We start from the raw sequence: 27,580 nt of genomic DNA, 5'->3' as shown, positions 1-27,580 counted from the left end.
TCTGTGTTGCCATCAGCCTGGAATCAGTAGGAGGATTTAGCAGCTTGACGTTGTAAATCCCACATTGTGATCACCCAGCATTAACACTATGATCGCCGGGGACGAGTTAAGACGTCATTCCTAGCCATGCTCATTCTGCCGAAGACGCCGTAACTCGTCTTTGATGTCAATATTTCAAAAATCTGTCATCGAAATCATATTTCCTTTCCGGAGCCCTGAGATGTACTGGTGAGCTCCACTCAACTGTCTAACGGTTCGAGAGCGCCATCTGGTGGCCGATCGGCAGATCGGCCAAGAGGGAGGGGCGCGCCAAACAGGAAGTGCTCATCCATATGTGCTCCGGGCACTCGCGATCGGTAGCCGGACTCCATCTCAACACACTGGATGATCAATCGCTCGCCCTAACTCAATAAACAACGTTATTTGGACGTATATAGTATTATACAACCTGGAAATGGTTCATCAGGATCAACATCCCATAATCGAAAACGGTCTACTCCACGCTGATCGTCCAACGGCGCGAGGAACATTATTTTCTAACGTATTCCATATAAACTGCTATGATGAACATATGACCCACTCTGGATGAATCATCTAACGCTGCCCACGGAATTATAAATGATCCCCCGCCCATCCGGTCATCATCAGATCATACGTAGATCATTCTAGAAGTACGTCCAGTTGAAATTTTTCATCTCGCGCCGATTGCTATCAAACTGTATTTCATCATCAATATAATGCATTTGGAGCTATAAATCAAGTTCTGGAGAAAGCTTCAGAAAACGATAAAAACATACTTATACTTTAGACCATATTTTAGTATGAATATGTGAATGAAAAGGTTTAACGTTGCTACACCCTGAACAATACATATAGGACATTGAATGGGCCATAGTAATGGCAATTTAGCAATAGAATTTAAAAAGTTATAGCCCTGCAAAGAAGGGGAACTTCTCCATAGACAAATAGAGCTGGCAAGGGATGGTAAATTATGAATTTAACCTATGGCGATCAAAGTGTTAACTGGTGTAGTAATCGTGAGGGGCACTCACTCCGGGCGGCGTTTGAAGGTGTGGTAGATTTTGGACATAGATCATCATCATAATAGGATTTCAAATCAAACTAATGTGTAGAAACAGTCGAAGTGGAACAATTGGCCCTCAACTATAGTTTCATAGAGTGTGTGTTACCAAGACCTTGTGTTCACTCCAGGAGGTCATTTGCATATAGTGGCAGCTAGTGGCAGCTGAGGTAATACTTACTTCCCCTTAGGGGGTGTAAGAACAAAGGACAGGAAACTCTAGATAAACATGTGTTTAGGAGACACAGATGTGGCCAATTGGTCTGCTAAAAACTAAGTACATCTTCAAAGGTCTGATAACCCATTTAGATTAGTTTTTGATATGAAAGAATGTATTATAAATGAATGCTAAAAGTATAAACTGTATAAAAGAAATTGATGTAAGTTAAAATATAATTAGGCCTGTTTACATTGGGGTAAGAATTCTGAAGTCATACTAAACTATGTAATTAGTTTTCACTTAAAGTGAAAATAGGTTATAATGATAAGAAATGTGTTTAAATATAATATCTCTGGGTTCATGGAACTAATGGTAATTCAAATATAGATATTAGGAAATGAATAAATGCAATGGATTAAGGTAGATTGTTAGATGGTGGTTGCACCTTGAATTAAACAAATGAAAGTATAATATACTTTCATTTGTTTAATTCAAGGTGCAACCACCATCTAACAATCTACCTTAATCCATTGCATTTATTCACTTTAAGTGAATATACTTTCATTTGTTTAATTATTATATGGTTGACTGTGTAAGGACCGCCCCTGTTTGCATTCAAACATAGAGAGGCTGTGATTGGATAACCACAGCCTTATGATGTCATCACAAAGGGACGCTAGGCCTTGTTTAAATGATCTGGGTGTGGGAACGAGAGGGACTCTGAAAACCCAACTCACCAGGACAACACCTACCACCCATCCACACCAAGGCGGGCAGGTCAGCAGGAGACAACAAAGAACAAAGGACGCTTTTGGAGGGAAAACAGAACTATACTTTGTTCACTAGCCAAGGGAACAAAGCCATCAACGACTTATCAACTATCATTCTTTAAATCTGATTTCTTAGATAGGGCGAGAGCGGCATAGTGCTCCGGTACCTTGAATCTTTTATAGCATTCTTTATTGTAATTTGTATACAACTCTTAACTTTGATTAAACAGCTGTTATATAACCTTTTCCTCCTGATTTTCTTCTGCCTGCACCGCTGAGTAGTTAATAAGTAATTCCCAGAGCTTTAGAGTTATTGAAACAACGCAGAGTACATTGGCGCCCGGTTCTGGTACAGAGCAGAACCGTTATTAGCTTGGGAATCTACTTCATTTTGGTGCCGTTTGACCCGTGAACAAGTGGCGGCCCTGGACGAGATTTTTTCTTTTTTTTCTTTTCTTCACTCATCAACCTCATCGGCGGACGACGGAGGACACAACTGCGTGAGCTTCGTTCCTGTGAGAGAGGTGAGTGTTGAAGAAGAATGGGCTGCTCAGTTCGAACAACAAGGGGTTGGGAAAGGTTAATGCCTCATGTAGAATTATGTGAAGTAAAGAGGAGGCCTCATGTAATATGAAGACGTATTGGGGGCACAAACTATCTGGTTATGGGAAATGGTCAAAGCGTCGGATGGCGACAGATGAAAGGCTTTTCTGGCCAGGAAGCGCGGTAATCTGGTGGCGTGCGACAGGGGCGCGTCCTGAGTATATGAGATCCCTAAAATTATTCTCAGGAAGAGGGCGCTGTAATGATTGGTAATTTGCTTGTCCTGAATGGGGAGAGAGCCGTGTATAAGATGGGCTCTGTTGCTATTTAGAACATGTAAATCGGCTTGGTATAAGATGATTTAGGACCTGTGTAATCGGGGAACGTGGTTTGTGCGATTACAGGAATTTCACGTAATAATTGATATAAGCAGGGCCGGCGTGTTCAAGAGGCTCAATAAATAATGGTTTGCTGACTGAGCGTGATAGACAGGACGTGTCTGCGGGAAACTATCGGCCGAATTAAATGAAGATGTATGTTCGACTTTAGGGCGTAATATCGAACGGATCCGGAGATCCTTTTCGATCTTGAACATAACCGGCGTGTTGATTAATTGCGTGCGCTGTGATACAAGGAGGACGATGTGCTTAAAAACAATTCGGTTAAGATGACTGATAAGTACTTAGTGGGAATTCGATTACAAAGCTATGGTAAGCTTAAACATTCAGTATAAAAATGTGTGCGATTACGTTTGATCTCGGGTTTAATAGTCGCGCGGTAGTTATTGAATAGAGTGAAACGGGATGTGAGAGCTGCCGTGCGACGTTCGAGGGACAATAGTATGTGAGTCTGAATGGAAGTTTGTATTTTTATTTGTAGTTAGGAAGCGTGTATGATTGAATGGTTGGAGAATGGCTATGGTTAGGTATGGTTGGTGGTACGTATGAGATTATTGTTGTATTATTATGTAATTTAAGTCACCGGTTAGCCGTGGGGAGATGTGATGATAACGGCGGTTTTTCGGAGCCGGTGGAACGCAGCGGCGGTTGGCTACTGTATTAGCCGGGAGGCGACCGGAGGATGCGGCGGACAAATAGGCGTAGGTTCAAATGTATAAGGTCGATCGATAGTGCCTTGGGATTACGGGGATGTGTTAGGCACTTTAAAATTTTCATATTCGACGCGGATGAAATAGTTGTTTAATGTTTTAGGTGAACGGGATGGTATGTTGCGGGGACCCGGAAGTCGTTCTGAGCTCACCGGTGGTGACGGCGGCGGGGTCAAGCTAGTGTTTAGTGGCGGCCTGTAGGTTGTTATGTTTTTATATTTCTGTTTAGATCACTACACTGGCGTTTTGAGGGGATTAGGGTTCTGTTGTGGGGAATGTGGTGGTGTATTATCATTGCGAGGTGTCGGCCCGCGCGGCGAAACGGGTCGATGGGTCGTTGGGGAACGTTTTTATGGGAGAAGCTAAGCTAATGCTACCTAGCCGCGCTAACGGCTAAAGCGGTCGCCGGTTGTGACGTCATAAGGGTGCGCGGTCTGGCGGCCTACGCGCGCTGGGTTGAAGCTAACGAAGCTAATATGCTAAGCTAACTGTGCTGACGTCATGGCATGACGGGGCTCTCGGGATGTCTCGCGATGGGACGGCCATCTTGGTAGGGGCGCCGAGCGTCCATTGTTAAGGGGAAGGTGGAGTTTATTTGGGAATACGGTAGGGGGCAGCAGAGGACAGGATGAGTTTCCTTTTGGTACTATTTTTGGGTTCTGCTCACGGAACGTTTTCATTTGGGGGTTAGTGTACTGGTAAGGTGAGATTGGATTGTTGTGCTTTAATCTGGTGGTGGATTGTGGGGCCTTGGCCCCCCCTCCCCCTCGTACACTCTCTCTCACCCCCCCCCCCCCTCTCTCTTTCTTTCTCTCTTTCCTTCTCTCACCCCCCCCCCTCTCTCTCTCTCTCTTTCCTTCTCTCACCCCCCCCTCTCTCTCTCTCTCTCTCTTTCCTTCTCTCACCCCCCCCCCTCTTTCTCTCTCTCTCACCCCCCCCCCTCTCTCTCTCTCTTGCTCCCTCCCTCTCTCTCTCACCCCCTCTCTCTCTCTCTCTCTCCTCCCTCCCACCCCCTCTCACCCCCCCCTCTTTCTCTCTCTCTCACCCCCCCCCTCTCTCTCTCTCTTGCTCCCTCCCTCTCTCTCTCACCCCCTCTCTCTCTCTCTCTCTCCTCCCTCCCACCCCCTCTCACCCCCCCCCCTCTTTCTCTCTCTCTCACCCCCCCCCCCTCTCTCTCTCTCTTGCTCCCTCCCTCTCTCTCTCACCCCCTCTCTCTCTCTCTCTCCTCCCTCCCCCTCCCTCTCACCTCCCCCCCTCTCTCTCTCTCTCTCTTTCATTCTCTCACCCCCCCCCCTCTCTCTCTCTCTCTTTCCTTCTCTCACCCCCCCCCTCTTTCTCTCTCTCTCACCCCCCCCTCTCTCTCTCTCTTGCTCCCTCCCTCTCTCTCTCACCCCCTCTCTCTCTCTCTCCTCCCTCCCTCTCCCTCTCACCTCCCACCCTCTCTCTCTCTCTCTCTTACCCCCCCCCCCCTCTCGCTCTCTCCCTCTCGCTCACCCCCTCCCCCTCACTCCCCTCATGGTTGTGGGCACAGGCTATATTGTGATGTGGTGTGGTATGAACGTGGGCTCTCGTTCCCACACCGCCTCTCTTCCATATTTTCTTCCCCCCTTGGCCCCCCCGAAACGCTCTCTCTTTCTCTCCTAGTTTGGGCCTGTATATTGTATGGTGTTTTCTTTATAGGTTTCAAACGCGGTGTAGTGCTAGATTTATTGTTTATTGCTGTTTGCTGAAGGGTTCAAAGGCAGTTGGTTGAGTTTGGGACTTGTTTAGTGTATGTTGTTGTTCCATATTCAGTTTTATTGTTATTTTTAGGGAATTTCTAGTGCTGGTAGTGGTATTGGCTGGCGTTAGGGCAATGATGTCGTACTCAACCGGCGATGGGGCCGTACTCTCTGGCTCTCTCCAGGTCTCCGGCCACCTTCCGGTCTCTTGACTTAACGGAGAAGTGTAGCGCTGCTGACACGGGGCAACGCGGTGGACTTCGTGTCAGTGTTTTTTGTGTGGCGTTCATGTTGATGGGCCGTAAGTCGGAGCATATTTACTCTGCTCGGCTGCGCCTGCGATGGGGGTGTGGGTAGACAGATCGTCGTGGCTCACTGTCTGCCTCCACGCGTTGACGGGGATGCGCTATGTGTGCGACTCGTCGATGCTCGCTGCCACACTGCGCACATTTTCATTTTAGCGGGGGTACGGGGACTGCTGGACGTCGTGGCGGGGGTGGGCTCGTTGCCTGCCACCGCGTATTGGCGGGGATGCGCTATGCGTGCACTCGTCAGGAGCTCGCTGCCACACTACGCGCATTGGGTTATATTGTGTGTGGGTATTTGGGTGACGGTGGTTACGGTGGTTGAGTGGTGTCGGAGGTGCTGTGTGTGTGTGGCAGTGGTTGTGAGTGGAATGAACTTGGGATATCCTTGAGTAGGAGGCCCGGGGTTTCGCGTTCCAGGTTGCAAACTGGGGGTGACGCCGTGGGCCACAGGTCGGGTTGACCAGTGAGATGTCATTGGTCGGCAGGGATTTCGATGAGGGGATGGAGTCTGCGCCTGTGTTTTAATGAACGGGTTGTGTGACACTGTTCTAAATGCACGGGGACTTCAGTGACATAAGGCACTGAAAATTGATTTCTATTCTCGTGAGGAGCGCGTTTTAACACCTAAGTGGTTAGGTGTTACGGGGGATGTATAGTGAGGGTGTGAGAAATTGTGTGTGAAATATGTATGTTACTGATATGTATAATGTAATATGAGCAGAATACATTGTTAGGCTTTCACGGACAGAAATAAATATAGTTACACATAGAAGCGAAGATAAAGTGTAATTATACACATAGTCATTTGCAAAGAGCAATTAGAGTAAAAGTGAGATTTTTCACCTAAATTACCATGTCCAATACAGATGTTTAGAAATGATAGGCTGTAAATAACAAGTTTCTGATTGACCAACAGAAGGAGAAGGCTGATGCAAAATAAGTTCCCCGGAGTTGTGTGGAGAAGGATCATGACAACGGGATTGAGAGTTCTAGTTTTCCAATGGAGACAACTGAAAAAAGATTAAGGCTGTGTCATTGATAAATCAAAACGAAAATTGCACAAATGCTCTCAAGTGATTTTTAGTATAGGAGATGCCCGACATTCCATCCTTAAAGATAAATTATGGATTGTGAACGGGAAATGTCACTGATAATTAAGTGTATGTTTTTTCTTCTCTCTTCACAGCTGCTCCAGGACGGACGGCCAGCGCTGACAATTTCGAACCCCAACAGGGAAATCAAAGAGACTGTTGAAAGTCGGGGGGTATAGTATCACACAGCGAGTTATCAATTCCTGTTTGCACCAATATACCAGTGTGAGTGAAATTAACTCAAGTTTGGTAAAAATAGTTTGAATACAGAGAAGCTTGCTTTCCAAACGGTGATATTACGAGTGTTTGAAGAAGTGAGAATGGAAAATACACAGATAGGAGCAACTGGAGGGTTAGATGCACTAACCATAGAAAGGGTAGACAATCTGTCTATTTCAACGACTGGAGATGTCACAATAAAAGTGACGAAAAAATTGCCAAAGATATTCAGGCCATTACAGAACCTTGTATTTAAATGTAAAAAAGGAGGCCGGTATAGAATGCGTACCCAAATCAAAAAGCAGAAAAAGAGATTACGAAAGGTGATGAAAAGAAATAATGCCGGTAGTGGGGTAATGCCGATAACCTCTGCAGACATTACATTGACCGAATTGAACAGTGACGTTAACCTGATTGACTGGAATGTGATCGACTCCCCTCTAGTGTCCAGTGTGACGGAGGGACTGGAAATAATGTCTTTAGCTCCGCCACAGGGAGTCGTTGCAGCAAGCGACCCAGAGACAACTGTATTACCCGAGCCGATCCACGCTGAAGTGTCCGTTGCGGGAGACTGCCAGTTAACCAAGGGACAACGAAAGCGAATGAGGAGAGCGATACATGAACAGTTTCTACAACCCACCTGTGTCTCGTGCCCAGGTTTTCTCCACCCCCACCATCAGTACCAAACTGAGAGATGTGGCCCGATGACTAGGAGCCAGTCAACAAGGGCCAGGGTGGAGGAAGAGGGGAAGACGTGCCTCCCTCTAGGACAACAGCTAACCGAGGCTAGACAGGTAGTGGAATACCTCCAAGGCCTAATCCAGTCCACACAGCCCGGAGGGGAGACAGGTTCCAATGGAGAACCAGATGGCCAGGGACGGGCCCAGTTGGGGCCACAAGGGGGTCCTGCGCCGGAACAACAACAAACCCCAAGAGGGAGACAGTGGCAACCACGAGGAAGAGGTGGAGGTAGAGGCAGGAATCCGAATGGATACGTGGTGCGGCGGATGGAGTGTTGGCCGTGCGGGACTCTCGGACACCTTTCTCGGGAATGTGAGTGGGACTATCTATCCACAACAGGAGGCCCTCGATGGGGGAACAGAGGAGGTGGGCGTGGGCAAAACCAAGGTCAGTATCAAGTACAGTGTCCACGGCCCGTAAGCTCCCCCTGTCCAGGACCCCCGCAGCATCAAAGCCAAGATGAGAGGCGGGGCCCAGCAATGGGAAGTCAAGCCGCCAGCGCTGAGATGGGGGAAGAGGCGGCGTCCTATAGACAACAGGGAGTGTTTGTACAAGAACTGGTAGCGGGCCCCTCTCAACAACAGGCTCAAGGAACTGTGACTGAACCAAATAGGTACGTGGCTTTCTCCTCAGAACAGGCTCAAGGGGACCGTGACGGTGATGACATACAGCAAGGACATGCTCCGGGCCCGATGCCCCCAGGGCCATCCGATCACAGGAGGGCGACCCACCGGGTCCCACAACCCAGGGGACAAGGACAGGTTTGCTGGATCTGTGGACTGAAAGGTCATTTTCAAGGGTCATGTCTGCAGAGGCCACCGGCAGAATAAAAATATATGCAACTGATTAGGGTAAAGGTGGATAGGGAAGAGGTGGGCACTCCAAACCTCTATCCATCAACAGGCGGCGGTGGAATCGGAAGGTTCCCTGGGCACGTTAAATCCATCCTATAGTGCTGGGGAGAGACTGAAATGGCCCCCGTGTCTGGAAAGATGACCAACATCTTACTGTGTTACCGTCTAGTCGGCCCAGGTAACGTCGCATGTAATGTATATGTGGGCACTGGGTGGTAGGTGGACGACGGTCCAAACCTAGTAGTGGGGCAGTGCACCGGAAGGGGCACAGCACCTGCTGTGAACAGGCCAGGCTGGTGAAAACGGTCAAAGTTTCCATACCCAAAGCAAGTGGGATGGGGAGCAGACCGTAGGTTTCAAAACTGAGTGGCTGGGAGGTACTACGGACCTCAGCTGCTTGGGGTCCTGACTTGATGATGGACTATGAGATCTCTATCGACTGCGTCACCGGTCGGTCCGATGAGCATTATGACCCTGCTTATAGTCACAGAAACGCAGGAAGTGGGACTGTGAGTGACTGGACAGTATGGGCATAAATGCATCGGGCTCAATGTACAGTCAGGCCACAATAAGCCGAAACCGAATGCGTTAGTAGGCGAGTTGTGCTTCTGTGATCAGCAGGTTTGAAAAGAACCACTGGGAAGCAGAAGGATAAGGGGTGTCAATTCAGAGGAATCTGGATTGTCTCTCCTAAGATTGGAAAGGGACCCAGCCTTAAACTGCACCTGAAGGTAAAATAGGGGGCTTCTTCTGTTCATGAGAGGAGACCTTCGCCTGGAAGTGGAGGCCTGTATCCTTGGTTGGGTGAGAGGGGTTCCAGTGTAGGCGGCAATGCGGCCCTGAAAAAGCCGGTTTCCCCACACGTGGCATCTCCTGATCCTGGCGGGGAGAGGTGCATCTAAGTAGGGCAAGTAGTGCATCCGAACGGGAGGAGGGTACTCTTAACTGGAAGGAGGTTAAAAGGGTCAAAGCGATATATTGAATAATAAAATATGCTCCTAAATTAGATTAGAATAAAAATAGAATAAAAAATAAATAGAGGGGTTAGGTGATTAGATTATGAATGGAAGTTACTAAAAACGGATGTATGATTAACTGACAAATGCATGAACTAATCAGACTAACAAGAAAATCAAATTATGTCAAACAGTTAGTATTGACACTGCGGAAGCTAGTGGTCAGTAAATTATCCATGCTTGGTCAACATTCAGATTGGTCAAAGGGTGGAGTGCATGATTAAGAAATTAAAAAGACCCATAGTTGTTTCTAGTTTTGTATAGTATTGATAGAAGCGATTAACAGTTATGAGTAATAGGAATAGGTGGTTACTTTAATTTTTTCCCTTTTTTGTTTCTTAGTTAATACGGGGGTGCATAAGCCTCTAGGTGATAGGTTAAAAATTAGTTGAAAAGAAAAAAGAAAAAGCTCACAAGTTTAGTTTATTTTTTCATTTATTGGTTTGGCATGGTTTTTCTTTGTATGTTTTGTTTTCTGTTTCCTTTCTTTCTATATATTTTTTCTTAGGGTACCTGGCAAGCTGGGAGTGATCTCGACACATCAGGACGGGGTAGTATATGTCTATAAAATGGACTGGGAACAAAGTGAATGGACATGAGCTGGTTCATGGATTTTTGTTCTCCGCCCATTGGATACCCGGTTTTAGGGGCTGGGGATGTGTCGTGATTGGTGAAAGTGTTGGGAAGCATGATTCTCTGTAAATTAATATGCTCAATAGGTTTGGTCGCTATTGGCCAAATTAGTCTTTGTGTAGGGTGTGGACATGTGCAATTGATGATTGGCTTGTGGGGGACTCCGTGGGCTTGATGAAGGCTGGCGGAGAGTGTGGAAGATGTGTGTTTAAGGCGGACTGTGATTTGTTGCCATAAACACAGGACTACTGGGAGAGTGGATGTGTCAGTGCTGACTGTCCGGGCCGGGGTGCAGCTGTCCGGGGAAGAAGGTAACGATGTTTGAATGTGAATTCCGCATCGAAGGGTGGTGGGGTATACTGTTTTGACAGCATAATATAAAGAGAGCCATGTGAATTTTTCTGAATTTTGAATATTAAACGACCAAGAAGTCATAAGATATATAGAAATATGATTTGGAATAGAAAGTTGTCAAAACTCAGACCAGTAAAGAGAGTCTGAGGGAGGAAAAGTATGGATTCTCAATCAATTGTTGTGGTAGAAGTGACCTGCACTGTCCCGAAGCGAAATCTATATTCACTACAGGATACAAATGGGAGATTGGGGAACCAGACACTGGCTAGTGTCTACCCAAAGGTCCATGGGGAATCCCAACGCTGCAGGGCACCTAGAGAAGAACCAGGAGAAGCCTACCTCTCAGGCCGGGAGAGTTCCGGCCAACGCAGTGACCGGGTCTTGAGGCTTCAGAGGGAAACAACAGGCAACCAACGAGGAGACAGGCGGCTAGGCCTCAGCAACAACTCCGGCTGTCAACAGACGGGCTGCAAGGCCTTAACCATTGACCAGGGGGTCTACAAGCGAAAGGGGGGAGCTGCTATCGCCCCTATCAACGACCAGGTGGAGGGGGAGAGAAGCAAACCTCTTCCACTAATCCAAGGGTCAACGGGGGTTGAGCAGCCAGCGACGACCTCCCCACAGCTGTGACGGCAATAGAAAAATACAGCAGGGGGTCCTACCCCTAATAGAGGTCAACACGAGACAGGATTCTCGACAGAAGACAGGGTGTGATAGAAAGGCAATTTGCTTTCTAATTCCACCTCCCAGAATGGGTGGTCGCATTCAGCAATCGTGAACTGCACCAGCTCTGAGAAATAAAGAGGAGGCCAGGTCAATCTAGAAAACATTGACCCCCCTCCTCACTGTTCTAAGTCAGACTTTGACAAATGGAAATTGATCTTGGTATGAAAACAGATTGTTAAAGACTGTACACAGGACACAAAAACTGAAACTGCTAATAAAGGTGTTTGAATTTATAATTATACATAAGAAAGAGATATAGAAAACGAATGTTAGGCTGAATTTTAGAAACTGAGTGTGGCAAACCACATGTATTTTATCCCAGTATGATTTAAAAATGTCTTAAATTCTTATCCAGAAAGTAGTGTGTAGAAGTTAGGATCTATGTTTGACATATTAATTATAGATAAACTATCCGAGTGTGGAAATGTGGTAGATTTTGGACATAGATCATCATCATAATAGGATTTCAAATCAAACTAATGTGTAGAAACAGTCGAAGTGGAACAATTGGCCCTCAACTATAGTTTCATAGAGTGTGTGTTACCAAGACCTTGTGTTCACTCCAGGAGGTCATTTGCATATAGTGGCAGCTAGTGGCAGCTGAGGTAATACTTACTTCCCCTTAGGGGGTGTAAGAACAAAGGACAGGAAACTCCTTTTAGGAGACACAGATGTGGCCAATTGGTCTGCTAAAAACTAAGTACATCTTCAAAGGTCTGATAACCCATTTAGATTAGTTTTTGATATGAAAGAATGTATTATAAATGAATGCTAAAAGTATAAACTGTATAAAAGAAATTGATGTAAGTTAAAATATAATTAGGCCTGTTTACATTGGGGTAAGAATTCTGAAGTCATACTAAACTATGTAATTAGTTTTCACTTAAAGTGAAAATATGTTATAATGATAAGAAATGTGTTTAAATATGATATCTCTGGGTTCATGGAACTAATGGTAATTCAAATATAGATATTAGGAAATGAATAAATGCAATGGATTAAGGTAGATTGTTAGATGGTGGTTGCACCTTGAATTAAACAAATGAAAGTATAATATACTTTCATTTGTTTAATTATTATATGGTTGACTGTGTAAGGACCGCCCCTGTTTGCATTCAAACATAGAGAGGCTGTGATTGGATAACCACAGCCTTATGATGTCATCACAAAGGGACGCTAGGCCTTGTTTAAATGATCTGGGTGTGGGAACGAGAGGGACTCTGAAAACCCAACTCACCAGGACAACACCTACCACCCATCCACACCAAGGCGGGCAGGTCAGCAGGAGACAACAAAGAACAAAGGACGCTTTTGGAGGGAAAACAGAACTATACTTTGTTCACTAGCCAAGGGAACAAAGCCATCAATGACTTATCAACTATCATTCTTTAAATCTGATTTCTTAGATAGGGCGAGAGCGGCATAGTGCTCCGGTACCTTGAATCTTTTATAGCATTCTTTATTGTAATTTGTATACAACTCTTAACTTTGATTAAACAGCTGTTATATAACCTTTTCCTCCTGATTTTCTTCTGCCTGCACCGCTGAGTAGTTAATAAGTAATTCCCAGAGCTTTAGAATTATTGAAACAACGCAGAGTACATCGGCGCCCGGTTCTGGTACAGAGCAGAACCGTTATTAGCTTGGGAATCTACTTCAAAGGCCATACTGTACGTATAGGCTACATCTGGAGCAAAGGGCTGATGGAGGGCGAGTTCACTGCAAACTCCCGTGTCCAGAAAGGAAATGAGAAAACGTGCCTGCAGCAGGTCTGTTATTAAATTTGTTTTTATTAAAATTCTTTATTAATATTATTATTATTATTTTTTTTATATTTAAGCCAAGCAGTCACCATGTACAGTATGGCTCGGCGGCCAGTCAAACCAAGCAGTCAACATGTACAGTATGGCTCGGCGGCCAGTCAAACCAAGCAGTCACCTAGCCCCTTTCGTGACTGCGATGCACTGTAATCATAACAACTACTACCCTTTTTTTTTGTATGTATATTCCTGTAGTTTTGACCTAACTAGATTCATCATGACATGAGCGTTACTACTATGAACAAAACAAAGCCAAGAGAACAGTTTTGACTCTTCAAATAAAGTGACTATATTTATTTTTCCAAATAAATATAATTTGAGTCAATCACAAAATTCACAATCCGTCAATGTCATTAACAATGTGTTTCCCTGGGGGCGGCTACGTGGCGCAGTGGGCAAGGCGCTTGAAGTAATCATTCATTACGTATACCTTCTCTTGATCGTATAGTGGAATTTCCCATCATCTCTGCGTTAGTTGCATTTCAATTGGGTTCGGTTGCAGGAAGGAAGCACGGACGAGAGGTTTTGAATAAAACAGCTGTGTTTATTCCATTCCAATAAACACAAACTAAATGTATCAACCAAGTACTGAATTTACTTTCTATATCTAAAATCATCGTCTTTGGTTTGGCTGTTGGTTCATGTCGCCGATCGGCTGGTGCCGAGCTCAGAACGTCTTCTCCGGTTTTATTGTCTCAGGTCGTCTCGGCAACACGAGGCCCGTCCTTTGTTTGTGCTGGTTGGCCAGGCAACCCTGGTCTTCCGTGATCCTCTTGGTACAGAGCTGGGAGCGCTCGTTTTCTTCTCTTTTTTTGGATCATCTTCCCAGCGTCTGTAGATAAAAACAAATCTCCGCCCCTTTTTCCCGCGTCGTCCTGGTGACGATAGCTAGGGGGCGTCATTGCTTTCTATTGGCTTAACGTGATCTCGGCCATTTTGGATCTTTAAAGGGGCAGGTCCTATTTACATCTAGGGACTATTTTAATCATCTCGTTCCCTTTTATGGAAGTTTTACAGTTCTCGCGGCCCTCTCTCCTTGAACAGAAATAGCATACGTGGCTTCTTGATTTAACAGATAAAAAGTACTTTGTCATGGTTTTCTTATCCTTATCATTAAGAGATTTATTCTTTATTTTGACTACAGTTCCTAACAGTCTTTTCCTTGAGTTTTGTCCTCATGTAACTTTGTTTTTAAACCTTTTGTTGTTTGTTACTCATACTGGTTGTATTTCTATTCTCTAAAGTAACCTTTAACTTTGTTTTATTGATCTGCTCAAACTTAGTTATCCTATATAAGTTAACGTGGTATTTCTAGCTTTATAGAACACTCTAAGTATCTTTTTTAGTTTTATACCAAGTTGATTAGTCTTTTTTTTTTAAACTTTGACCAGTCACCTGGTTCTTTTAGCGTTTATCGCTTTTTTCTTCTCATTCATACTTGGTCAAGTTCGACCGACAGAAGCAGGCTGAAAGGGTTCAGATGGGGGGGTAGACACTCTGGGAAAGGCACGGCTGCCGTCCGGGATTCGAACGCGCTCAGCCCCAGATCCGCGCGAGCGCGGTTGTCCACGGCGCTGAAATAGCACTCGCGGTACGTGGTGAGCTACTGGAGCTCCCCAAGTTGATTAGTCTTATAGTTAATTATGTATTGTTCTCTGGTTAACTGTTCTCTAAACTTTTAGGCAATTAGTTTTCTCCTTTATTGAAATCTCAACCAAGGAGTTCCCGGTGACTAGCAGGCGACCAGCTGCTCGGCCCTCAAGGAGGTCCTGGTGACTAGCAGGCGACCAGCTGCTCGGCCCTCAAGGAGGTCCTGGTGACTAGCAGGCCACCAGCTGCTCGGCCCTCAAGGAGGTCCTGGTGACTAGCAGGCGACCAGCTGCTCGCCCCCCAAGGAGGTCCTGGTGACTAGCAGGCGACCAGCTGCTCGCCCCCCAAGGAGGTCCTGGTGACTAGCAGGCGACCAGCTGCTCGGCCCTCAAGGAGGTCCTGGTGACTAGCAGGCCACCAGCTGCTCGGCCCTCAAGGAGGTCCTGGTGACTAGCAGGCCACCAGCTGCTCGGCCCTCAAGGAGGTCCTGGTGACTAGCAGGCGACCAGCTGCTCGGCCCTCAAGGAGGTCCTGGTGACTAGCAGGCCACCAGCTGCTCGGCCCTCAAGGAGGTCCCGGTGACTAGCAGGCGACCAGCTGCTCAGCCCTCAAGGAGGTCCTGGTGACTAGCAGGCCACCAGCTGCTCGGCCCTCAAGGAGGTCCTGGTGACTAGCAGGCCACCAGCTGCTCGGCCCTCAAGGAGGTCCTGGTGACTAGCAGGCCACCAGCTGCTCAGCCCTCAAGGAGGTCCTGGTGACTAGCAGGCGACCAGCTGCTCGGCCCTCAAGGAGGTCCTGGTGACTAGCAGGCCACCAGCTGCTCGGCCCTCAAGGAGGTCCTGGTGACTAGCAGGCCACCAGCTGCTCGGCCCTCAAGGAGGTCCTGGTGACTAGCAGGCGACCAGCTGCTCGGCCCTCAAGGAGGTCCTGGTGACTAGCAGGCCACCAGCTGCTCGGCCCTCAAGGAGGTCCTGGTGACTAGCAGGCGACCAGCTGCTCGGCCCTCAAGGAGGTCCTGGTGACTAGCAGGCCACCAGCTGCTCGGCCCTCAAGGAGGTCCTGGTGACTAGCAGGCCACCAGCTGCTCGGCCCTCAAGGAGGTCCTGGTGACTAGCAGGCCACCAGCTGCTCGGCCCTCAAGGAGGTCCTGGTGACTAGCAGGCGACCAGCTGCTCGGCCCTCAAGGAGGTCCTGGTGACTAGCAGGCCACCAGCTGCTCGGCCCTCAAGGAGGTCCTGGTGACTAGCAGGCCACCAGCTGCTCGGCCCTCAAGGAGGTCCTGGTGACTAGCAGGCGACCAGCTGCTCGGCCCTCAAGGAGGTCCTGGTGACTAGCAGGCGACCAGCTGCTCGGCCCTCAAGGAGGTCCTGGTGACTAGCAGGCGACCAGCTGCTCGGCCCTCAAGGAGGTCCTGGTGACTAGCAGGCCACCAGCTGCTCGGCCCTCAAGGAGGTCCTGGTGACTAGCAGGCCACCAGCTGCTCGGCCCTCAATGAGGTCCTGGTGACTAGCAGGCGACCAGCTGCTCGGCCCTCAAGGAGGTCCTGGTGACTAGCAGGCGACCAGCTGCTCGGCCCTCAAGGAGGTCCTGGTGACTAGCAGGCGACCAGCTGCTCGGCCCTCAAGGAGGTCCTGGTGACTAGCAGGCCACCAGCTGCTCGGCCCTCAAGGAGGTCCTGGTGACTAGCAGGCGACCAGCTGCTCGGCCCTCAAGGAGGTCCTGGTGACTAGCAGGCCACCAGCTGCTCGGCCCTCAAGGAGGTCCTGGTGACTAGCAGGCGACCAGCTGCTCGGCCCTCAAGGAGGTCCTGGTGACTAGCAGGCCACCAGCTGCTCGGCCCTCAAGGAGGTCCTGGTGACTAGCAGGCCACCAGCTGCTCAGCCCTCAAGGAGGTCCTGGTGACTAGCAGGCGACCAGCTGCTCGGCCCTCAAGGAGGTCCTGGTGACTAGCAGGCGACCAGCTGCTCGGCCCTCAAGGAGGTCCTGGTGACTAGCAGGCGACCAGCTGCTCGGCCCTCAAGGAGGTCCTGGTGACTAGCAGGCCACCAGCTGCTCGGCCCTCAAGGAGGTCCTGGTGACTAGCAGGCGACCAGCTGCTCGGCCCTCAAGGAGGTCCTGGTGACTAGCAGGTGACCAGCTGCTCGGCCCTCAAGGAGGTCCTGGTGACTAGCAGGCCACCAGCTGCTCGGCCCTCAAGGAGGTCCTGGTGACTAGCAGGCCACCAGCTGCTCGGCCCTCAAGGAGGTCCTGGTGACTAGCAGGCCACCAGCTGCTCGGCCCTCAAGGAGGTCCTGGTGACTAGCAGGCCACCAGCTGCTCGCCCCCCAAGGAGGTCCTGGTGACTAGCAGGCCACCAGCTGCTCGGCCCTCAAGGAGGTCCTGGTGACTAGCAGGCGACCAGCTGCTCGGCCCTCAAGGAGGTCCTGGTGACTAGCAGGCCACCAGCTGCTCGGCCCTCAAGGAGGTCCTGGTGACTAGCAGGCGACCAGCTGCTCGGCCCTCAAGGAGGTCCCGGTGACTAGCAGGCCACCAGCTGCTCGGCCCTCAAGGAGGTCCCGGTGACTAGCAGGCCACCAGCTGCTCGGCCCTCAAGGAGGTCCCGGTGACTAGCAGGCCACCAGCTGCTCGGCCCTCAAGGAGGTCCCGGTGACTAGCAGGCGACCAGCTGCTCGGCCCTCAAGGAGGTCCTGGTGACTAGCAGGCCACCAGCTGCTCGGCCCTCAAGGAGGTCCTGGTGACTAGCAGGCGACCAGCTGCTCGGCCCTCAAGGAGGTCCTGGTGACTAGCAGGCGACCAGCTGCTCGGCCCTCAAGGAGGTCCTGGTGACTAGCAGGCCACCAGCTGCTCGGCCCTCAAGGAGGTCCTGGTGACTAGCAGGCCACCAGCTGCTCGGCCCTCAAGGAGGTCCTGGTGACTAGCAGGCGACCAGCTGCTCGGCCCTCAAGGAGGTCCTGGTGACTAGCAGGCGACCAGCTGCTCAGCCCTCAAGGAGGTCCTGGTGACTAGCAGGCGACCAGCTGCTCGGCCCTCAAGGAGGTCCTGGTGACTAGCAGGCCACCAGCTGCTCGGCCCTCAAGGAGGTCCTGGTGACTAGCAGGCCACCAGCTGCTCGGCCCTCAAGCTAGATTTGTGATCTAATCACCTATTTTAAACAATTGGTTTCCTGCCTGACCTTTAGAATGTGTGCTTGGCGGGGGGGGGGAAAGGGTTTTTACCACAGTGGCCTATTTTTATCTGTTTACTGCTATCTACCCCCAAGGCCTGAATAGCCTGGTCGGTCTCCTATTTGAAATAGATTATAGAGAAGGCCATTTGGTTAACTGAAGTTATATATCGTATATTTGCTTATCGCGTCCCGCTCTGAGCCTTATGAGATACCCCTTATCTCCTATGATACCTACTGTATCCCCAACGAACAAAACTACATGCACCCACACCTGAATGGGGCCCCGCCCCTATGGAGGCGTAGCCTACATAACCATGACTCTGGTCACCAAACACTCTTCCTCTATTTTCGTTCCAGCGTATCGGCTGCATGCACCGTACGTAAACTAGCAGGATGAAAAGATTAAGGAAGATTCGTAATGTTGAAGGCTTACCGGAGGATTGTTTTTCCCTGGATTCTCCGGAGCTTGTTTCGGCGACACATGAGACCTGTGCTGATGGTTCCTCGGCTGACGACGACGGACCGAGGGGCAGCGTGCAAGGTTTGACTAGCGGGTCGGCTTGTACAAAGGTGAGGTCTGTGTCAGTAGGCATCAATGTCGGTGTTGGTCGTGCTGTGGAGTATGTTTCGGCACCAGGGCCGGGGCGGCTGTCCTGGCGATCCTGGAACATGCTGTTAACGCTAATGCTGCTACTGCTACTTCTGCTAACGCTGATGTTGACGCTGGAATGTCTAATAATCCCTGCCGCGGGATACCGCTTTTCCCTCCTCTTACCAGCTTCATTGATGAAGGTCAGTCGGTGGTGGATGTGGGGGGGTTCGCTGAGCTCTATTTACCTTTTTTACGGGTGGAGGGGCTGACAACGGGGTGCAGGCCGGGGGTACCTTGGCTAAGCAGCCAGGTAGCTTCTTTTCTGTGCCCAGGCGGGGATGAACGACGTTCCGCCCGGCCGATGCTTGATAGCATATCGGCTCGGAGGGTGGCAGTATGGACGGATGAGTGGTATACTGCTGCAGGATGGCATTTAGCGGCGGCCAGTGTTATGGCTCAGCTGGCTACTTTCCTATCCACAATGGCGTCGGGTAGTAGGACTTTGGGTCCAACCGGCATTGTAAACATGATTCATGTTTGTGGTGTTATGGAGATCTTGACTCAGTCGCAAGCTATAACTGCGGGGAGGATTAGGATGCTATCGACTTTGGTTGTTAGGCATGTTTGGTTGGAGCAGTCTCCTCTTGGGGAAGAGGATAGGTTTTCTCTCCTCACGACTCCTTTTTCCACAGATGGTCTTTTTGGGCGTTCTGTGGAGGCGCAGGCGGTTGTTGATCTGGGTCCCACACCGCCTCACGCTGTGCAGCCAGAGGTGGGAGCACGGTCTCGTCAATGACTGTGGCGAGATCCTCGACAGGCGGCCATGTTTCCCCCGCCAGTGGTGCCCTGGTTGGAGAGTCAACAGGGTATCGCGAGGCCGACAGCCTTGGCGGCCGAGGGATCGGCCATTTTGGGTGAATTCGAGTTTGGTAAAACAAGCCGTCGTCATTTTGCCGCGAGCAGCCCGCTCCCCGTTCAATCCTCTCTCTGTTACCCACAGAAGCGGGGCTCTGATCGTTCTCCTTTGGCTGCGGGCCGCGAACCTTCATTGAAGCGTATGCGGCCCCATTCCTCACTTCTCATGGGGGCAGGGGCTGACACCCAGTTGATGGCTGAGCCTGGGTCTGTCCGTGAGAATGTTCCGTTGTCGCGTGGTTCCTACACCGCAGGTTGTGGGTGGGAGGAACCTGGTGTTACAGCTGCCACTAGCTCCAGTGGTCAGCAGGGGGACTCGTTGCCTCTTCTGTTGAATGCTCAGCAGGGGTTGCCCCGGCCTCGCCTTCGCCAGGCGGGGTATCGCGCTGTTGCCTCCCACTCCCGTCAAACCGGCAGTGGTCTGCAAAGGAGAGGCAAGCGTGATTTGAGTGGTAGCAATATCACTGCAGGGCTTCGGCGTGTAGGAGCCCATGGGGTCCTCATGCCTTGCGTGTCTAGCTGCGGAACAACTCCTCAGCATGCGCTGGAGGGGTGTTCAGGGGGCGAGTGTGTGTCCACAAGTTTGATGACAGCTCCTCCCGTATCAAACCGGCCCTTTCTGTCGGGGTCCCCCCTTGGGTGCTTTGCACGACGGGGGGGACCGGGCCAACTATCTACTGTTCCTTGCGGCCCAGCGTCAGTTGACGGCGGGGGCGCTGTGGGATTATATTCACATATGGCGACGGGAATGCCCTTTGAATCGGTGGATGCGGAGAACGTTAGAGGCGGGGCTGGTTTTGCAGTTCGCCCAGTCCCATCCTCCGTTCTCGGGTTTGGTGCCGACCCTATTGTTAGGGTCAGATGCAGTGACAGCCCTGGCCGACGAGATCCAATCTCTGTTGGCGAAGCAGGCCGTCGTTGTGGTCCCGAGAGAGAACGCAATGTCAGGCGTCTACTCCCGTTATTTTCTGGTACCCAAGAAAACAGGGGGGGTCAGACCTATACTGGATCTGTCCGCGTTCAATCGGTTGATTGTAGCGAGACCATTCAGGATGTTGACCGTCCGACTCCTTCTGCTTGCTGTCAGGAGGGGGGACTGGTTCACCTCCATAGACCTGAAGGATGCGTATTTTCACATCCCCATTTTCCCTCCTCACAGGAAGTTCCTACGGTTCCTGTTTCAGGGCGTAGCGTACGAGTACCACAGAATGGCGTTCGGTTATTCTCTGGCTCCCCGCACATTCACCAAGTGCGTGGCGGCTGCTCTGGGGCCATTACGTCGTTGGGGGATACGAGTCCTGTTCTATCTCGACGACATTCTACTCCTCAGCCGTTCAGAGGAGGTTGCCAGGTCTCATACTCGGCTGGTGGTGGAATTCCTCACCAGCCTGGGTTTTGCTGTGAATTGGGAGAAGAGTCTTCTCTTCCCAGTCAACAGGTGGAGTACTTGGGCTTGACATTGAGGTCGAGGCCCATGATTGCGACCCTCTCGGAGCAGCGTTGGGGGGTTCTCCGTCGCGCGCTCAGGGGTTTCCGTCTGGGAGGGACGGTTACGGCGCTGCAGGTGATGCGTCTGCTGGGCCTTATGTCGGCTGCTCACATGGTGGTTCCTCTTGGCCTCCTCTTTATGAGGAGGATACAGAGGTGGTTTGTCTCTTTGAGAATAGATCCGGTGAGGGACAAAAGGAAACGGTTGACGGTTCCTTTGTCGATATGGGGAGATCTCGCCCACTGGAGGAGGCTGGGTACCCTCACCATTGGGGTCCCCATGGGCAGCAGGGGCTCACACGTCACGGTCTTCACCGACGCCTCTCTCACGGGTTGGGGAGGGACGTGTCGGACCCATGCAGTGGGGGGCAGCTGGACAGGTCATGCTGGCTCGGCTGCCCTGCATATCAATGTGTTGGAGTTGAAGGCGGTCTTCCTGGTCCTCAAACGGTTCGACCACCTGGTGGTAGGCAAACACGCTTTGGTCAGGACAGACAGTATGACGGCGGCGGCGTATATCAACAGGCAGGGTGGGACTCGTTCCGCCCGCCTGCTCCGGGCGGCGCGCGATCTGTGGCTGTGGGCATCCCGCAGACTGCGCGGTCTGAGGGCGCTCCACATTCCTGGTACGGAGAATGTGGGGGCGGATATAATGTCTCGGGGCGGTCTTCGTCACGACGAGTGGGAACTCCGCCCCGACATAGTCAGACAGATCTGGGATCGGTTCGGGGAGGCCTCGGTGGATCTGTTTGCGTGCCGACGCTCTCACAAGTGCCCCTTGTGGTTCTCGCTCAGTCGGGCAGATCATCCCCCCTTGGGGGTGGATGCCTTCTCGACCTTTCCGTGGCCGCCCGGTCTTCTGTACGCCTTCCCTCCTGTACAGCTGTTGAGTCAGCTGTTGGAGCGGATACGGAGGGAGCGCAGGACGGTGATCCTGGTCGCACCGGACCGGGGCACGTCAGTGTGGTTCCCGGTCTTAATCCAGCTTCTGGTCGCTCCTCCTTGGGTCATTCCGTGGTCAGCGACGGCCCTCTCACAGCGCAACGGATTGTTGTTCCAGCCTCCGGTGTTGGGTCAACGCCTGGTGGTGTGGCTGGTGGGAGGGTGAGTCTGGAGGGGATGGATCCCTCGGTGGTTGATACCATCCGGTGTGCGCATGCTCCCTCCACTGTTGCGGTTTACGCGGGCAGATGGCGTGCGTTCCAAGAGTGGTGTAAGGGGGGGGGCTGGGACCCAGTCTCCTGCCCCCTGGATGCTGTTCTGAGTTATCTCCAGTCTCTTCTTGGTAGACTGTCGGCTTCGACGGTGAGGGTATATGCGGCAGCTATATCCTCCTATCATGAGGGTTTTGAGGGGACTGTTTTGTTCAGCCACCCTCTTGTGAAGTGTTTCCTGCTTGGCGCTCGACGCGTTAAGCCGGTGCAACGCTCCTTGGCTCCGACTTGGGATCTTCAATTGGTCCTCGGTCGGTTGTCCTTGGCCCCGTTTGAGCCGCTCGAGCAGGCGCCGTTGGGACAGCTGTCCTTCAAGACCGCGTTCCTACTGGCTGTCACTTCCGCTAAACGCGTAGGTGAGCTCTGTGCTCTCTCGGTACGTCCAGAGTGCCTGTCTTTTCGGACCGATTGTGGTGCCACTCTGCGACCTAATCCTGCTTTCGTGCCTAAGAATATCCGGAGTTCCTTCCGCTCCCGGGATATTGTGGTTCAGGCGTTTCGTCCTCCTCCTCACACTAGTGAGTTAGATGCGGGCCTTCACCTGTCATGTCCAGTCCGTGCTTTGGGGATTTACCTCAGCCGTACTCAGGACTTCAGGGTTACCGACCAGCTTTTTGTCTGTTATGGTGGGGCTTGTGCTGGTAAGGCACTGTCGAAGCAGCGCCTGTCCCATTGGTTGTGCGAGGGCATTACCCTCTGCTACACGTTGGCTGGGCAGGATCCCCCTGGGGGCGTCAGGGCGCACTCCACTCGTGGGGTGGCTGCTTCTGCCGCTCTCCTGGGTGGGGCCTCGGTGGAGGACATCTGTGCTGCAGCTTCATGGTCCTCCCCGGGTCCCTTTGTAAGGTTTTACCTCATGGACATGACCGGGGGTTCTGTCTCCCAGGCGGTTCTGGGGTCTGTGGCCTTTCCTGCTTCCCGTCCTTTGGTCGGGTAGCAGGAGTGTATGGGTATGGGCCACAGTGTGTTGAGTCACACGTGGTTCCGCCTGTGCGGTGTGTTCAAGGGGTTCTGGTTCCCTCTTGTTCGCATTCAGGTGGAGTTGACTGCGCCCCCCCTTCGTTAGGGAGGATGGGGTGACAGGGCTCCCCGCACCCCTTGATGTGGGCTTACGGGTCCTCAGGGGGTACATCTGTCGGGTCTCGCGTCCGCTCTAACCCATATCTCATAAGGCTCAGAGCGGGACGCGATAAGCAAATACGATATATAACGCTAGGTTATGTATATAACCTAGTTATATTAGTATTGGCTGAGCGTCCCGCTCTGCGCGGCCCTGAGTTCCCTCTTGAGGAATCTTTTCCTGGAACGAGATTTGGCGAGGAAGAGTGTTTGGTGACCAGAGTCATGGTTATGTAGGCTACGCCTCCATAGGGGTGGGGCCCCATTCAGGTGTGGGTGCATGTAGTTTTGTTCGTTGGGGATACAGTAGGTATCATAGGAGATAAGGGGTATCTCATAAGGCTCAGAGCGGGACGCTCAGCCAATACTAATATAACTAGGTTATATACATAACCTATCGTTTTCTATTTGGGGCTTTTAGCCTTGCCTTGTCGGTTTGCACTTACCAAATACCAAGCCTTGTCCTGTAGACCTGTACATTTCCTTGGGATTACACATGTTTTATTTTAACAATTCACGACACGCTCGCAACGAATGCTGGAGACTAGGCTCGAACAGGATGCCTCCTGTTCGAGCCCCGCTCTCCACATTGCTTTCAGTTTAGCTGGTCGTCCACAGTAATACACATTGGCCGTATTACGGGGAGGGAAACTGAAGGGTGGGGATCGGGCGTTGTGGACAGCGACTCCTACAGGTCGGTTGGTGCGCCTGCGCAGTAGAATCAAGAAGCGACGGGGCGGGGCCCCTCCAAAGCCCAGACCCCCGACGCTGAAAGATCTAGCCGCGCAGGTGAAAGGATGCGACGGCTGTTACCTCGAGTATCGGAGGGGACTCGTGCTATGTATGACTTAGTCCACATTGCAGCCGGCTTGTGGGAGGCAAGAAACAACGTTCGAAGACAGGGGAGGGTTGAATTGGACGATATGAAAATTGGGATGGGAGAAAAATAGAAAAATGGGAGAAAAAGTGGATAAAAAAAAACAATGTGTTTCCCTGAACAATGAGTGAACTAAAAACCAACAGGTATTGTGCTTTGTCAGCAGATAAAACATTTGACGCTAGGAGAGGAGACTGTTGTGGTCTTGGTCCATGAAACAACTATTACTTGGCATTTATAGGACAGCACGCCTCAAAAAGAATTAAATAAACCAAACAAACATCACAGGTCCATATGTCCGTGGTGAAACTTACGTGCTGTGATTGCTGGCTGCTTTGTCATTATGAATTGAAAATGGGGGACCCTGATGTAAACAATGCATGAATGAATGAAAACTTTATTGAACAGATTACAGAATGGGTACAATACAGTACGGCTCAATACACACAATTTTATAAGGGGATGCAGACCAGAGAAAGACTTTTGTCTTGTTTACATCAGGGTCCCCCATTTTCAATTTCATAGTGACATTTATGACATACAAGACATACATGACATCACGACATTTATGGCATAGGGACATACACAACATACATGACATTTATGGCATAGGGACATACATGACATACAGGTATTTAGTACTGTTACATTTGTGACATATATGATATTCAAATATACAGTACTGTTACCCATAGATCATGACAGAGTATATACATATGATGGGGCGGAGACTGTTCATTAGGAGGGGGTGGGTGGGTGGGAGAGCAATATACATACAGCGGGGAGAGAATATATACATGCGGTGGGGAGGAGACTGTCTATATTAGACAAATGTCTAGACAAACAAGACAAGACAAACGTCTTTCTCTGGTCTGCATCCCCTTAACAATTGTGTGTATTGAGCCGTACTGTATTGTACCCATTCTGCAATCTGTTAAATAAAGTTTTCATTCATTCATTAATTCATTCACGTGTCTGGTGCGCCCAGCCATCACAGCGCTCCTACTGTAAAATGCGGAAGCAGCCATTTTAGCGAAGGCTAGCTGAGCCTCAGTTTTACTCATTTATAAAAATGATTTAAAATGTTTATTAGCAACGCCGAGCTTTCAAACCCTGCCGCTTGTGTGTGTGAAACCCTAATGGATCGCTGGGTACCTTTGACATTTATATCTGATATATTTTGGACTCACCGCTAGCTTTTAAGCAGTGCTTGGTGGTGCAAATTAACCTGGGTACTACGGAGCAATAAGTGACTGGCTTGCATCGCAGTCACGAAAGTGGCTACAACGAAGCTAGTTTGGTTACGTTAGTTAGCATCCAAGCTAGTCTGATAACATTAGTAGTTAGCATCCAAGCTAGCCTGATAAGGTTAGTAGTTAGCATCCAAACTAGCCTGATAACGTTAGTTAGAAACTGCTTAGGCTGCTTACCTGGCCAATAATGTGGTCCTCCTCCTGGACAGATAGATTTGTTAAATCATAATATCCACAGTGGTGTTCTGTGCTGGCTGCTGGTCCTCAGTAAAGGTCTAAAAATAAGTTGCTAATAAAGTGCTATTCATTGCATATGCCAAAGTGGACCGCAAGGCTAAAAGTTCCCAGCTTCATCTCGTGAGATACCGCGAGGCCAAGACGTTTGGTCACGTGATGGCCAGACGCGAAGCGTCCTCGCACACATAGGCTACGGAAAAAATCACGCTACCTAGTTCTAACCAAGCTGGGCGCGTGATTCTTTCTGTAGCCTATGTTTGCGATGAAAAAAAAACGGCCTAGCGTCCTGACCTCCTTCCCAGCTTTACCTCGTGAGCCTCCAGGCTGGCAGAAGACTGCAGACTGAGTCAGTGAGTATGGGCCACAGACAGTGACAGTGTTAGGGAGAAAATTATTATAACACAGAGATGAAAAATAATGATTTTTTTTATTATTGTAAACTATAAAAAAAATATAATAAAAAAATAATTATTTAAAATTTTTTAATTTTTTCACTGTTCATATTTTTGGGGAAGCTTGGCTTCCCTTGGCTTCCATGAATATTCGCCACTGGTGATGGTGTGTCGGCTTTGCCGTCATCTACCGTTCCAGCTGGAGCCAAGAAGAGGTAGAGAGTCTGCTGGCCAATGAAAATGATTGAGTTTTACAAGAGAATTCTGAGACAGAATTGTGAGGAAATGTACTTTAAAAAAAAAAGGTGACACCTGAAAGGGCAGTTTCTTCCCTCTGCCATTTAAATGGTTCCTAGTACCAGTATGTGAGTCATTTAAATGGTTCCTAGTACCAGTATGTGAGTCATTTAAATGGTTCCTAGTACCAGTATGTGAGTCATTTAAATGGTTCCTAGTACCAGTATGTGAGTCATTTAAATGGTTCCTAGTACCAGTATGTGAGTCATTTAAATGGTTCATAGTACCAGTATGTGAGTCATTTAAATGGTTCCTATAGTACCAGTATGTCAGTCATTTAAATGGTTCCTATAGTACCAGAATGTGAGTAATTTAAATTAAAAGTGCTTGAGAGTCCCTGCATCGTTCATTAGTTAAAGATAGGGATGCGCAGTGTATTGGTGACACCGTCCATGTGTTTTTTAATATCGGTATTGTGTTCTGCAAACATTTATCGGCTGGTGATGGTGATCATTGATGGGGATTTGATTGGCTGTTTTTAAATAAAGTAAAGAGTAAGAAAGTATGTTTTTTTTTATCTGAAATGTAATTGAGTAAAAGTACAAGTATACAAATCTAATAATACTCGAGTAAAGTACAAATGCCCAAAAACAGTACTTAAGTATTGTAACAAAGTACAATTACTCAAGTAGTTTACACCCCTGCCTGTTGCCAAACTAAACAGGGTGGAAATGATTAGACCACTTGCGCCAGGCATTATGTCTTGAGCTCCCGGCCTTTTAATGACCGTTCAGACCTCCTGAATTATGGCGACTCAATCGTTCTCCCGGCCTTTTTGGGCTAAAGATCAAAACAAGCATCTAGAGAATAATACTCGCATTACGTTCATTCAAATATTGTTTGTAGGATCACTTTTATTACTCACCATATGGAGGCCTCTCTTTTAAGCCCCTCCCCCCTGACCAGCTCATAGGGTGAAAACAAGTCCTCTCACTTAGTGTCCCATTAGCGCATTCATTTGTGCGACAGAAACCATTAACCCACTTATTCGTCGGGGCGGCGAAAAGAATGTGAGATGCGCGTTAACTAGGGATGTCCGATATTGGCATTAAAATGTGATATCGGAAATTATAAATTTGTATTATTATTATAATTTATTTTTTTACATTTATTTAACCTTTATTTATCCAGGCAAGCAAGTAAGAACTAATTCAGATTTATTTTATTGTCAAAAGTATGCATAATGTGGTGTTAATTCCACGACAAGAGATATGTAATGTTAATTACCTGAAATTATTCAGTTTTTCGGGGGGGGGGGGGGGGGGGGGGGGGGGGAACCCTGCATATATCGGTAT

General features: G+C 49.4%; 1 protein-coding gene across 1 annotated transcript in view; it reads right to left on the bottom strand.

Annotated features, from left to right (window-relative positions):
• Nucleotides 1-27,580, bottom strand: part of LOC311248895 (interferon-induced protein with tetratricopeptide repeats 1-like) — a gene marked incomplete at both ends in the record, with an annotated part of 111,268 nt that overhangs the window by 51,168 nt on the left and 32,520 nt on the right. The gene's annotated exons all lie outside the window — the stretch shown is intronic.

The sequence above is a fragment of the Notolepis coatsorum genome (genome assembly GCF_963971535.1).
Source record: "Notolepis coatsorum genome assembly, chromosome: 2".
In the NCBI taxonomy this organism is placed as follows: domain Eukaryota; kingdom Metazoa; phylum Chordata; class Actinopteri; order Aulopiformes; family Paralepididae; genus Notolepis; species Notolepis coatsorum.
This window is presented reverse-complemented; position numbering and strand designations above follow the sequence as displayed.